Below are 14,469 nucleotides of genomic sequence, written 5' to 3'. Positions count from 1 at the left end.
CGCCCCCTGCTATGTACTTTACACACGAAAAGATGGAACAGAAGTGGCCCGGAGACCCTAAAATCAGCAGTTTATATACTCTCGCGGAAAGTTCGAGGCGTTAGGGGAATGAGAACACCCTCCCACAAAAACTTTATTGGCTAACCAAGAAAACCCCTACACAATATGAAGAAGAAACACATAATTGGTGGAAAATTAATTCAAGAAATTCGGGATTGGCTAAATTCAAAACAAGGGGAAAGAAAGGGTTAATATTGCCAACTTAAACAATGACTGAAAGAAATTTAGCAAAGAACAAACTTTTGAAATTAAATTTTCTCCAAAAAAACAGTTCTTTCACTCCGCACTAGGGTGCACTATTGTTGATCTTCAGTAGTGTCCTCTAGAAGAGAAAGTTCACACTTCTTACTACAAGCAAAACAAAAATACGTCGAAAATGACACAGTTCAAAAACTCCAAATTTTCCACGTAGTGACATCTTCTGAGAAAGTAGAAAATTAATACCGTAGATAAAGTTCAGACTTCCTCCAGCAGAGGAGTTTCAACTGGCGCAAATTTTAAATAAGCGGCATGGAGGTGTACCGCCCGGTACAGACCTCCCCCCCCCCCAAAGGTTCCTCCAGGGGTGACACATGAAATCTGTTTGAAAACAAGGTCCAAGTTATGATGTGGATATGAAGATTGATTGCAGAAGCATTTATCGAAATGGCTGAAATTTAGTTTGATTCAGTTTCAAAATTTCTTTTAGTAACAGCGGAAGTACTGTCTTAATGCTTGTAGAAGGTTGAATTGAGAAGGAAAACTTTAGTTTTAAAGTTGAGGAAAAATTTTCTAAGTCCACCAGATTTTGTTGTTGAATTCCCAAGTGTAGTAATTGCTGATAGTAACTGTCCATGTAGTTGATGTTGATTAAGTTGGATGGCCAGACCGGCCGTTGCAGCTTGCGTCCAGAGGAGGCCGCTCGGACCCCTCAAGTATCCTGAGATACCGCTCGCCCGCACTATGAGGGGAGCAGAGGTGTTGAAGCACGCCGCGCCCGCGGTGAACATGTACAGGCTGCGGGCAAGTAGCAGGTCGTGCGCCGCACATCAGCCTTGGCCGGGAGGAGAGCTCCGGCTCGCCGTGCACATGTGGTCCTCGCTGGGGAAGAGGGGGCCCTTCCTCTAACCCAGTCGCAGCACGGCGCCGCGCGGCTGCGGGGGCACTGAAACATTAAAGCTAGGCGCAGAATTGTTGGACCATCATCATTTTTTGAGGGCACAGGCTTTGTGGAGAGGTTGAGGGGCCAGCGGAGTGCAGAAATTCATTTCAGATGCGAGCCACAGTGTGTAGTGGAGCAGGAGACGGGAGCGTGGTAATGGCCGTGGCAAGGACAGGATGGCAGTTTAATGGTTCGGGGCAGGTTTCACAAAAATGCTTACATATAAAACAAAATACTATAGAAGGGGCAGAAAGCCTTAAAAGTGAAAACTCAAAAAAAATATAACCTTCATATTCCTTTCACGATTATATGAAGCAAGTTAACCCAGAAATTACACCGGTTTCACCTGTGACAGGTGAACCCTAAATATCCTCTCGGTGGCTGGATTGCTTAATAATAATGTGACCGGCGTAAGGAAATCTAGAATGATACACGGCCCATGAAATCTGGGGGCAAGCTTGCCCGCGGGAACAAAATTCTTGACCATCACCTGGTCACCTACCTTCAAATGGGTGGGTCTCCGTCCACGATCATATCTTTCCCTAACCTTTTCATGAGAGACTTTAAGATTGGCTTTAGCCTTCTTCCAAAGATCTTGAATATTATCTGGATCTATTGTCTCGGGTAGAATGTCACTCAGAGACCAGAGGTTAGAGAGCGGCGTGTTGGGAACGAACTTGAACATCAAAGAAGCTGGAGTAAACTTGTGAGATTCATGAACCGCCGAATTCAAAGCAAAAGCTAACCAATGCAGGGACGTGTCCCACCTGGAATGATCTTCATGATGATAGGCAATAAGCGCGGACCTGAGATTACGATTAACCCGTTCAGCCAGAGATGGTTGAGGGTAATAAGCAGAAGTTGTCACATGAGAGATGGACAGGTCAAAGCAGAATTTACGAAATAAATTAGATGTAAAAGCCTTAGCATTATCAGATACAATATATTGGCACGGACCAAAAGAAGCAAAAATAGAATTTAGGCAAGTAATGGTGGACTGAGCGGTAGCCAGCTTAGTCGGAAATAACCAGGAAAATCTAGTAAAGCCATCTACGCATACAAAGATGAACTTGTTGGCATTTCCCTTTGACTGGGGGAAGGGTCCTACATAATCAATATACAGGCGTTCCATGGGGCGCGACGCTTGATGCGAAGACAAAAGGCCTACCTTGGTGGACATGGTGGGTTTACTGAGCAAACAAGATTTACAAGCTTTTACTAGTTCACGGATTTCACCGTCCATACCTTTCCAGATGAACATTTCACGAATCTTCTCACGAGTTTTAAAGATACCAAGATGCCCTCCTAATGGGGTCTCATGATAATACTTGAAGATCATAGGTACAAGAACAGCTGGAACGACAACTTTCATCATCTTATCATGCCTCGATGGGCAACATAAAACACCATTCCTCAGAACATAAGGGACCACATGTTCCCCAGAAGAAAGGGTTTCCATTATCGGAGCCAGCGTCGGATCTTCACGTTGGTATTTCTCGATATCCCTAAAGAGCATGGGAGCATCTGTTAAGATGGCATTAACATCAGATAGTATGGACTCGGAAGGTGATGAACTGTCGACCGGTTCATGGGTCTCGACGTCGTTGGAAAACATACGGCTGAGTCCATCAGCAACAACATTTTCGGTACCTCTGATATGCCTGACATCGAATTGGAAGGCAGAAATACGGATGGCCCAACGGGCTATACGGCCAGTACGACGCGGCCTACCTAAGACCCAGCTTAAGGCTTGATTATCTGTCTCCAGGTCGAATTTGACATGTTCAAGATAGAGACGGAACTTTTCGAAGGCAAATAAGACTGCCAAACCTTTGAGCTCATAGATAGAATACTTGGCTTCTTGAGCCGACAAGGTCCTAGATGCATAGGCGATGGGTCGCCTCCCTAGTTCAGTCTCTTGAAGAAGGACTGCAGCTACTGCTGACGACGACGCGTCGGTTTGGACGATGAATTTCTTTGAGAAATCAGGCATAGCAAGGACAGGGGCATTACAGAGAGCTAATTTAAGATCTTCAAAAGCGGCTTGTTGAGAAGGTCCCGACTCGAATTTGATGCCTTTCCTACGAAGAAGGTTTAAGGGCGCCGCTCTATTAGCGAAGTTAGGAATAAACTTTCTGAAGAAATTCACGATACCAACGAACCTGGCGATACCTTTAATGTCCTTGGGAGGTTTAAAATCACGGATGGCCTGTGTTCTAGAATGATCGACTGCTACACCATCAGGTGACACAATATGCCCTAGGAATGACATAGAGGGCTTAGCAAAGGCAACCTTGGACAACTTGACAGTTAACCCAGCCTTAAGAAGGCGATCGAGAACTTCTCGCAGATGATCTAGATGTTCTTCAAAAGTCTCTGAAAATACGACGACATCATCCAAGTAGTGATATAAGTACTCAAATTTGATGTCGGAGAAGACCCTATCTAGTAGCCTAGTGAGTACTGCTGCTCCCGTGGGGAGCTCGAACGGCACGCGGTTGTATTCATACAAGTTCCAGTCCGTGGCAAACGCTGTAAGATGTTTAGACTCTTCGGCAAGGGGAATTTGATTATAGGCCTGATTCAAGTCCAAGATAGTAAAGAACTTGGCCTTACGAAACCATGAAAAACAAGAATGAAGGTCAGGAAGGGGCACGGATTGTAACACCACCTTCCGATTGAGAGCCCTATAATCAATGACAGGCCTGAAGCCTCCTTGGGGTTTCGGGACTAGAAAAATAGGTGACGAATACGCCGACTTAGAGGGCCTAATAATACCGTCCTTCAACATCTGATCGATGATTTCTTTCAGAGCCTTCATTTTAGGTGGAGATAGCCTATATGGTGGAAAACGGACGGGAATCGAATCCGTGACCTCAATTTTGTATTCAATAAGGTCAGTAGCACCAAGAGTATCAGAGAACACCTCTGGAAATGACTGACATAATTTACGAATACTATCAGCCTGCTCCTCAGGTAGATGTCTAAGGTCTAACAACATCTCATCCTGGGTAGGCGAAATAGATGAACATGATACAGAATTACACTTTAACAAGGGAATTTTACAATTGGACGCAAATTTGAATGTGCACGACCTACCCTGGAGATCGAGCACAAGACCAGTGTAAGAAATGAAGTCAGCTCCCAATATAATGGGGCAAGACAAGTGCTTAGCCACAAACAATTTGATTTTCCATGTAAATTTAAAAATACGAATTTTGGCATTTACAGAACCTAGGATTTCCAATGGGGATGAATTAGCCGAAACATATTGAACAGGAGATGAGTCATAGTCAGGTAGTTTACAAACAGACTTCAATTTTGAATACCATTGGTCCGAAATAATTGAACAAACACTGCCTGAATCTAATAGAGCGGTTATAGGCTCGTTATTTAACTCAATCTTAAGAAAATGAACAGGTGCGGGGGTATCCGCCGCAATCCTAAGACATTCTTTGGGGCATTCGAAAGATGAATTTGAAGATAGAACATTCCCTGAATTTTCGACCTGTTTACCAGGGGCTGAGCCTCGGGAAGAGGGATTAGTCGACTCAGCCGAAGCCACTAGTCATTTTTTATTATTGGCATAGGTGGAGTTTGCACCAGAAGTTGAGCAGGAGGGGGTGCTATTTGAATTTGGGCAATTTTTGGCGATATGTGAGAAAGCCCCACATTTAAAACAGCCTTGTGATGAACCAGCTCCATTATTTGCCCTACTAGACTTGATCAGTGGACACTTATTGCGAAGATGGTCAGGCGACCCGCAAGCATAACATTTACGAGGTGTGACTGATCGGCGAGGTGGAGGCCGAGTATTACTAAAAGAAGGCGGGGGTTCTTTCGCGACACGCAAGGAATCGGCGTACCTCACTCCTTCCGCTGAGACGGCCAACGCTTCAAGTTCAGAGAAAGTTTGCGGGCACGCCGCGAAACACAAATATGACCTATAGGGTGGTGAAATTCCTTCTACAATAGCCTGTACAATCTGATCTTCAGGAAAATGAAGGGCAAACACCCTAGTATAAAACTTAATGTCTTGTATGAAATCAGCCAGATTTTCATCCAATCTCTGTACTCGATAATAGTACTTCTGAATCAGAGATGACCTCGCGCGGGTGGGAATAAAATTTGCAAGCAAGTGTGCATGAAAATCTTCAATAGATGACTGTTCGGCTATGGCTCTTACTATTTTGTCAGAGAGAATACCAATTGCATAAGGATAGATGATTTGCAAAATTTGACATGGAGAAAGAGAAAAAACAAGGGCATGATCCTGAAATTCAACTAAAAATCTTAAAAATGAAATTACGTCACTGGTGGTATTAACGGAAAACTTAGAGATACCTCTGAGCAACATTGCCAATGGATGAGGCAAGCTGCTAAACCCGGGTGACATAGTAGGTAAAGGTTTCAATGGCAAGGAAGTTAATTCCGAACGTATATTATTCAACGATGCACGGCGTTCAGACTCGTCCAATGGGGCAGAGGTTGTTTGAGCAGCGATGGTTTTCCTATTTACTTCTCCCTTAGGAGGCTCTTCCTCGCTACCTACATTCACTGTGGTGGGTAGATCGTTTTTGGGAGGAACCTCCCCAGTTAACAATTGAGTGACCTTGCTAGATAATTCAGAAATATTTTCAAGCAGCGTACTAGCTTCCTTCTTCTGAACGTCATTCAACTTTAGAGACAACAGATCGTTAACTCTATTTGAAAAATGAAACAGCCTGGCTTGCACACGCTTAATTTGATTAGGAGAAGGATCATTTTCATCAAAAAAACTAACTACAGATGCTAGCCCAGTAATATTCTCGACGATCGTGGAAAGAGAGTCGTCAATTTCTTTCTCTCCCAAGGTGGGGATGGAAATGGGCAAATCAAGGGACTCTCTAAGCTTGTTTGTGTCTACCGCAACCGTGCCTCCAGATTGCACATTTCTAATAGTCAATTCATAGATCAACTCCTCCTTGCGCAAATAGTTAAGATGGAGAACATCGCGAGGGCCGGGCATGATGACAGAACAATTTTGAAAAACTCAAAAAATTCCAGCAACTGAGAAAATGGTTAGAGTTCGGATCAAAACAATGTTTAGCCGTCAAAAGGGGCTAAAATGAGACCCATTCAACCACGCTCTGCTACCACTTGTTACCGTGTTTTTGTGGTAGTTAGAGGTGAAAGAAGGTGCGGGGTGGTGAACAGGTCTCAAGCTACGAAAGTAAAATTAATTTAAAAGTTAACAAGGTTATATTTTCTTTTCAAAATTAAGAAATAACAATTACGGCAGGTACAGAGTAGCAAGGCAACAAAAGGTGCAATTACAGTATTTACAGTATTTGGGCTTCGAGCTCCGAATTCACACTTATAGGGCAATTAGCCCAACTTTACTCCAAAATAAGTTTTACCAGAGGGGCCGAAAACCCCATTCATGTTCAAGAGCACTTGCTCCAAATTACACAGAAAAGCCTCCTCGAGGCATACAACACTTAATTTTCAAGAAAGAGCCACACGCTCTCAAACTTTAAGCCTCTCAAAGGCCACACCAAACTCCACCTTCAAGTTGTCCTCTCAGGACATAGACACAGGGGTAACATACCCAACCTACTGAGGTCTATTAAATGAAAAAGGGTAATTACAATGACCTCTAAAATAACAATTTGAGAGGAGGCGACCTGCACTCCTAATGTATTTGTTTCAAAACCTAATTTGGCTCTAGGCCACTGATGCAAGGGCTAATCCCATACTACGGAGGTGACTTTAGAAAAGAAACAAATTTACATAATGTTAAGGAAGAATAGGTTGAGAAAATAAGTTCACCTCAAAACAATATGAGTGGGAGCTCGAGAGGGTTAAGCACTCTCTATCCCAATATGTCGTTTAAAAGATAGAATAGATACAAGTTTCTTTACATTTTAAGGAAGGTTACATAATGGAAAAACTTCGGACCCGCCCCGAGAGTTAAACTGCTGAGCAAGCAAGAAAAGAAGTAATTAATCGGCCATTACCTGGTTGTTGACTGCCGCCGAAGAAAGAGGCGCTTCCCGCCCCCTGCTATGTACTTTACACACGAAAAGATGGAACAGAAGTGGCCCGGAGACCCTAAAATCAGCAGTTTATATACTCTCGCGGAAAGTTCGAGGCGTTAGGGGAATGAGGACACCCTCCCACAAAAACTTTATTGGCTAACCAAGAAAACCCCTACACAATATGAAGAAGAAACACATAATTGGTGGAAAATTAATTCAAGAAATTCGGGATTGGCTAAATTCAAAACAAGGGGAAAGAAAGGGTTAATATTGCCAACTTAAACAATGACTGAAAAAATTTTAGCAAAGAACAAACTTTTGAAATTAAATTTTCTCCAAAAAAGCAGTTCTTTCACTCCGCACTAGGGTGCACTATTGTTGATCTTCAGTAGTGTCCTCTAGAAGAGAAAGTTCACACTTCTTACTACAAGCAAAACAAAAATACGTCGAAAATGACACAGTTCAAAAACTCCAAATTTTCCACGTAGTGACATCTTCTGAGAAAGTAGAAAATTAATACCGTAGATAAAGTTCAGACTTCCTCCAGCAGAGGAGTTTCAACTGGCGCAAATTTTAAATAAGCAGCATGGAGGTGTACCGCCCGGTACAGAGTGCAACCGGGTTCCGTGAATCTGCACAAACTGTACACAATCGGCTGTCTAGTGCCCAATTAAGGTCATTTCGATCGATTCGACGTGCTCCACTAAAGAATCGCATCGTGTTGAGAGGAGAAGATGGGCCATCCAAAATCTTAATTGAGGCTTGATGAATGACGTAACATCATGTTTGCAGATGAAACGGATATCACTTAGGCCAGGTACATGACGACAAAGGGTGTGGAGTTGAAAAGGACGCGGTGGAAGGTACCAGCGTGTTCAAGAGGTGCGTGCATTTGGAGGTGGTGGTGTAATATTTCGGTCTGGGATTATGCATGGCCTTTGTACTGTATATCTTTGATACCAATTCGAGGGACGTTAACCGACGAAATTTTTCGACCGATGGAACCTGCCAAGTTGGGCTCAGAAGGTCAGCGCTCTACCGTCCGTCCGAGCTACTCAGCCCGGCAATTTGATGTTTAAAGGTACCAATGTTTATTCCTATAATGTAGCAGGCATTGGTTTGTCTTGTTTGCTGCATGAGAATTAGAGTTAAGTCCGCCTCTGTGGTGTAGTGGTAAGTGTGATTAGCTGCCACCCCCCGGAGGCCCGGGTTATCTAGATTTGCCACACGTATAACCAATAATGTTATTATTATTATTCAGTAATTATCATGCCCAAGCAGAGAGAGAAATGAAATAAAGAAAGATAATAGGTTAAACCCAAGGCATAAGACAACGAATCAGAACGATGAAAGACTAATAGACGTATGTGAATGATTCGCTATGAAACTTAATGCGAACACGTTTCAATAAAGATCCTGAGCAAACCAAATCGTGACGCTCACCTGACCCCAAATTGAGGGAATTCCAAATAGATCACGTTACGATGGCCAACTCCATGGAGATAATGAACACCGACGTACAAAGAGAAGCCAAATTCGACTCTGACCATTATCCCATAAGGATCCGAAAAGTATTACAGAGACCGTGCCCCCAAGATTGCCATGTATAAAATTGAAGAATCAAAATTTAACTGAGAAATAGTGGGGAAATGCCGTAGAGAGCTTGAAACTCTGGACTCTTGCGGATAGGACGAAATGGCTGGAAGAAGGATTTTGAAGAATTTAGGATCCAAAGAACGAAGACTGCCGAGATCATCAAGAACGTCAAACGGAGATCAATCAATGTCCTATAATATCCACTTCACCTTAATGTCCGGATTCAAAACATTACATCTCTCTTTTACATTAAACCTACAAGCCCTACTCTGATGTTCAAATGAGATCTATACCATTATTAAAAATATAAAACCGAAGACTAGGTACTCTTTTGTAGTTTGAGGTTTTGGATCAAATGAAAAAAGCCTAAAACTACTCTAAATCTCAACCCATGCTGCGTGATAAACGAAGCTCACGGAGATCTGAAAAACAAAGCAGCTGAATAAAAGAGAGTAGGGACTTCCGGATGAATACCACAAGGGACCTTTACCTGATATTCAGAAGTAACATCAGAGAGTACTCACTTGGCAACATACGCTTTAAAGATGAAGAAAGGAAATGCATCATGAGCAACAAAGGAAACAGCGAACAACTGGTCAAATACTTTCAAATGCTTCTAAATTGTGACCCTCCTTGCGACAAACTGGCGTTCTACCGCCGTGAGCAAAGACTTCCTGACTCTTCTTCACCAAACCAGGAGGAAATTAAAGAAATATTCAATATTCTCATAATGGGTGGTCATTTCTTGAACTGGATCTGATATGTTCAAGTTCGTATATTGTGTTTTCTCGAAGGAGTTCTGTTTTCATCTCGAAGATCTCACCTTAGTGAATTATTGGTAGAGTTTTCTCGTAGACTCCAAACTACCTAAGAGTTTAAGTTATCCTATTATGAAAACAAGAAAGACTCCATTACGGAAAAACTTCTTAAACATGCTCGGGACGGAGTGGTGAGGCAACTGGAAAAGCTTCTGCAGCAGATCTGGGAAACAGAAGTACTACCGGATGAATGGAGAAAGCCTTTGGATAACATGGTGACATAACTAGTGTCAATAATTACGGAGGAATCTCCCTGCTTCCTGTTGCTTACAAGATATTCTCCAAAGCACTACAATGGAGAATAGAGGGGCATCTCGACTCGACAAACAGATAGGTGAATACCAGTGGGATTTAGCAAGGGACGATCGTATTCTTAAAAGATCTTCATCATAAAGTTGCTAATCAAAACAAAGTTACTGAAGAGCAACAAGAAGGTGGTCAAGGATGAGAATATTATTCACCAGCCTATTGGTCCCATTCTTTTGATATGCCCATGAAACATCAATCTTGACTTTCTCATGGTGACTGATATCCCCTCGAACTGTTCATATTTCTACATCTTTTTGTTTGACTTCAGATGGAATGTGAAACCATCATCAGGAACGTTCTCTGGCCTTCGGATTTTCCTTCATAATTTTCTTTCTTTTTTCCTCTATCTCCGAAATTCTTATTCTGACTAAGGTTCCTGCTGCGTATAAGCGTTTAGGGTAGCACATATATTTGATCTGATAGGAGGTGGATCTTGATTATTACATCTTATGGCAGAGACTGAAATGCCATCTCCATTTGTCTATCCCTTTCCTCGATGGTCGTCGACGTTTAGGGTTTAAATTTTGCCCAAGGACTTGAATTTCTCGGTCCTGTAAACAATCCCATAATGGGTGGTCATTTCTTGAACTGGATCTGATATGTTCAAGTTTGTATATTGTGTTTTCTCGAAGGAGTCCTGTTTTCATCTCGAAGATCTAACCTTAGTGAATTATTTGTAGAGTTTTCTCGTAGACTCCAAACTACCTAAGAGTTTAAGTTATTCTATTATGATCTACTGAGTCATACGTTTCAGTGAAGTCGAATTCAAATTTCCCATGCCCGAGCCTACTGGTGGTAATTTAAATATCCAAGCAGCAGCTATGTTATAGTACTACAAATAAACATTTAAATCTCAACAACATTTGCACAGCAATAACCCAAATTATGAGGAGATACATAACCCCAATGGACACTTCTTAGAAAAATGTTTTTAAAAAATTTTACTCACCTAAATGTTGGTTTCAGTATGATAAATTTTGAAACCCATCTACACAGAGCCTAACGCTACATTCCTTGCACCAGAATGGAGTTTCCTTCAGTTTTCTAGTTTATTCATGCACTTTTTGTAACCTTTTGTGAGGTTTAGCTTTCTTCTCAGTGGGAGGAAGCTTTTGAATGAAATGTTGAGCTGTAAGTCTCTGTGGAGGAGGTGTTTTGGAAGGTCTACCAGGTTTATGGAAAACTGCAGTTTTTCCATGGATTTCACGAGTTCCTGTACTAACTGATTTTTGTATTCAAGGTGACTGATCTTTTTCATATTCTGGGATCCAATGTGGATGATGAGGGAATTGTGAATTGCTGTGTTCAATAATTGTCTGAAAAGTTTTTGCACTGCTTCCCCTCTATGAGGCCGAGCTGCAGTTACTAATCTTTGAGATCGACATCCCACATGTGGGTTTCTCTATTTCCTTGCCGCTTTTCTCTGAAGTTTTCACCGAGATATCATGAAATGTGGAAATGAAAGAAACCTGTTCATTGTCAAGCCATTTCAGAACCCTGTGAATGATAAGCTACAAGTTCACCTTTCTTTGATTTGTGTTGTTTGATGGTATTCCGTTTGGAACGCCTTTCCTGTAAGGCCTAAGGGTATCAGCTATGTTGACACAATTCCTCTGCAATGCAAGACACAGATCTGGAGAAATACAATAATAGTTCATCCAGAGGGTGTGTCCAATACCAAAGAGAGGTTCTAGCATTTTTACTGCAGTACTAATTTTGTTATATTCTGTGCTTCAGTGGACGCTGTATCATTTTATATATTTGTTGTGACACCTGTGTATATAATGAATTGCCACAAGTACTCCATGGATGATTCACAGACCTCATAGGACTCAAACCAAATTTGGCAGCCTTTAGAGCAGGCTGTTCCAAATCCACAAATTGCGCGTACGCAGCAATGTTGCTCGGAGCACGGTTGGGGTGAGATTGGGGGCAAAGTGGTAGAAAATACGTCACTGGGCAAAGGTCACAGCACAAGTCCATGCCAGTCTTGATGTTGTATTGTTTCCCATCACTACATAACGTAATATTCTGTCATATCAAGCCGGGGAGGCCTGTTACCTAGGACATGGTGACTATTCACTATTTTATTCATCAAGAGGCACTTTGTGCTGCAACAGTGGAACTTGAATCTGTTATGAAAGTTGTAGTGATGTGTGTAAATTTTATCCGGTGTCACGGTGTTATTCACAATCAGTTCAAAAGGTTTTTAATAGATCTTGAAACGGCTTACGGTGATATAACCTACCACAGCACTGTTCGCTTCCTAAGTTGGGGAAAATTCTTGACGTGTCTTTTGCCATTCACTAAGAAATTCGCTCTTTTCCTAGAAATGAAAGGACAGGCAGAGCAATGTCTGTCTGATCCAACATGGGTAGCAGACTTGACATTTCTTACAGATATAACAATGACCCTAAACCACCTGAATATGTCATTCCAAGGGAAATATCTATTAATTGTAGATACGTATGATAAATTCACAGCGTTCACAGAAAAGCCCGATTTATTTGAGCGGCAGATTCAAAATAGAGATTAAATGATTTTTACTCATCTTGCCTCTATGAAAATGCCTCCTGAGACATCTTTGGACAAGTATCTAAAGAAGATCATGAGGCTTCTCCAGCCTTTTGAAATGAGATACCAAGAGCTCAATGTTTTTGAAAAAGAAATGCGATTATTCAGCACTCCTTTCTCAGTTACCCCTGATGACTACCCACCATCAGTGCAGTTGGAAATAATAATTTAAAAAATAAAAACCCATGGCACAACAGCCCCGTTGGGCCGTGGCCTACCAAGCGACCGTTGCTTCGCCCAAATACCCACAGATTATGACGTGTCGTGTGTTCATCATGATGAATCCTCTTGGCTGTTATTCTGGGCTTTCTAGACTGGGTGGAAATAATAGACTTACAGAATTCTACCCTACTAAAAGACAGATATTACAACACTCTGGACCTGTCACGATGGTATCGTTCACTGCACCAGGCTACAAAAAACGCAGGACAGCTCATGTGTATGTTTGGATCCACATACTGTTGCGAGCAACTTCTCTCGGCCATGGACCGAATAAAATGCAAAGACAGACCATTACTCGGAGATCCAACATTGACGAATGCTCTGCGCATCATGTCAGCAAATGCACTAACTCCTGATGTATCAGCACTTGTGTCCGCAGTGAACCGTGTACCTTCTGATACTCAATAAACATATTGTATTCTGTACCTTGAACTTGTCTTATGAATATCTCCTACATTCCCACCTCCACAACGATGCAACCACATCAGCAGTATTCTCCGTCACAGGTCTCCGATCTCCGCCAGTATCCACCATGCTGTGAAGACAGTTTACCCCAGAAGCAGAGCTGTATTCATGTTGCAGGTTTACTCATGCAAGGTGGCAAGTACGCCGCTACTCACTGGTGAGCAGCTCAGCTGGAACAGCCTGCTTTAGAGGGATATATCTTTTGATACCAAGTCTGCCCTTCCATAAAGTTAATGATTCATCAAAGCAAATATTTTCATTCATGTTACAGAGTGAAGAGTATTATTCATTTTTAGGTGGGTGATGATTGAATTTAAACAAATTTGTGTTGTCTTAATAGTTTTCAAGTGGTTCATTATCAACAAAATGTAAAATATTATTTATCTGTTCAAATCTGTCCTGTGTCATTACATTGTAAAATAAAGGCTTGTCAAAAATAGGATTTTTACCAAAATATGATTTTATGGAAGGCTTCTGAATAATTCACATGAGCATCTGTAATCAAAATAAATATACAGTTCATCACAATCCACGTTTTTCCAGTCACGAACTCTGGGCCGTTTGTCTTGCCTGTAATTGTAAGCAATATCTCATTACCGAAAAACAGTTTAAATGATTCTGAAACACACTGTACCTGGTTTACAACTCCACATTTTCCAGTATATGCAGTTTTTTGTGGGGTGTATCATCCACTTTATCCCATTTCCAGTCTTCCTGTGTACATTGATGCTTCACCGGCAAGCCACTTCTATTTTCATCATCACTATTGTCGCCACTGTTTACACCTTCGTCGTTGTTTTTACAGCTACTTTCTGGCAAAAACTTTTCATTGCTTTCATCACTGTCAAATGTCCAGCTCCATGGCTAAATGGTCAGCGTGCTGGCCTTTGGTCCAGAGGGTCCTGGGTTTGATTCCCAACAGGGTCGGAGATTTCAACCTTAAATGGTTAATTCCCTTGGCTCGGGAACTGGGTGTTAATGCTGTCTCCAACACCCCCTGCAACTCACACACCACACATAACACTACCCTCCACCACAATAACACGCAGTTATCTACACATGGCAGATGTAGATGTAGTCCTTATAAGGACTGCACCCAGCTAGAAATGGCCACACAAAATTATATATTATCACTGTCAAATTCACTACCGCTATAAAAATACTGTAATATTACAATCACCCAGTTCATCTAAATATTCTACAATTTGTTCAAACATAAGATTAAATGACTTACTCAGACCTGTCACTCAAAACAACAGCAGTC

General features: G+C 41.9%; 1 protein-coding gene across 1 annotated transcript in view; it reads left to right on the top strand.

Moving 5' to 3' along the window:
* LOC136863672 (serpin B8) overlaps positions 1-14,469 on the top strand; it is a 161,670-nt gene that overhangs the window by 26,177 nt on the left and 121,024 nt on the right. The window lies entirely within an intron of this gene.

Source organism: Anabrus simplex, chromosome 2 (genome assembly GCF_040414725.1).
Source record: "Anabrus simplex isolate iqAnaSimp1 chromosome 2, ASM4041472v1, whole genome shotgun sequence".
Taxonomy (NCBI): Eukaryota; Metazoa; Arthropoda; class Insecta; order Orthoptera; family Tettigoniidae; genus Anabrus; species Anabrus simplex.
This window is presented reverse-complemented; position numbering and strand designations above follow the sequence as displayed.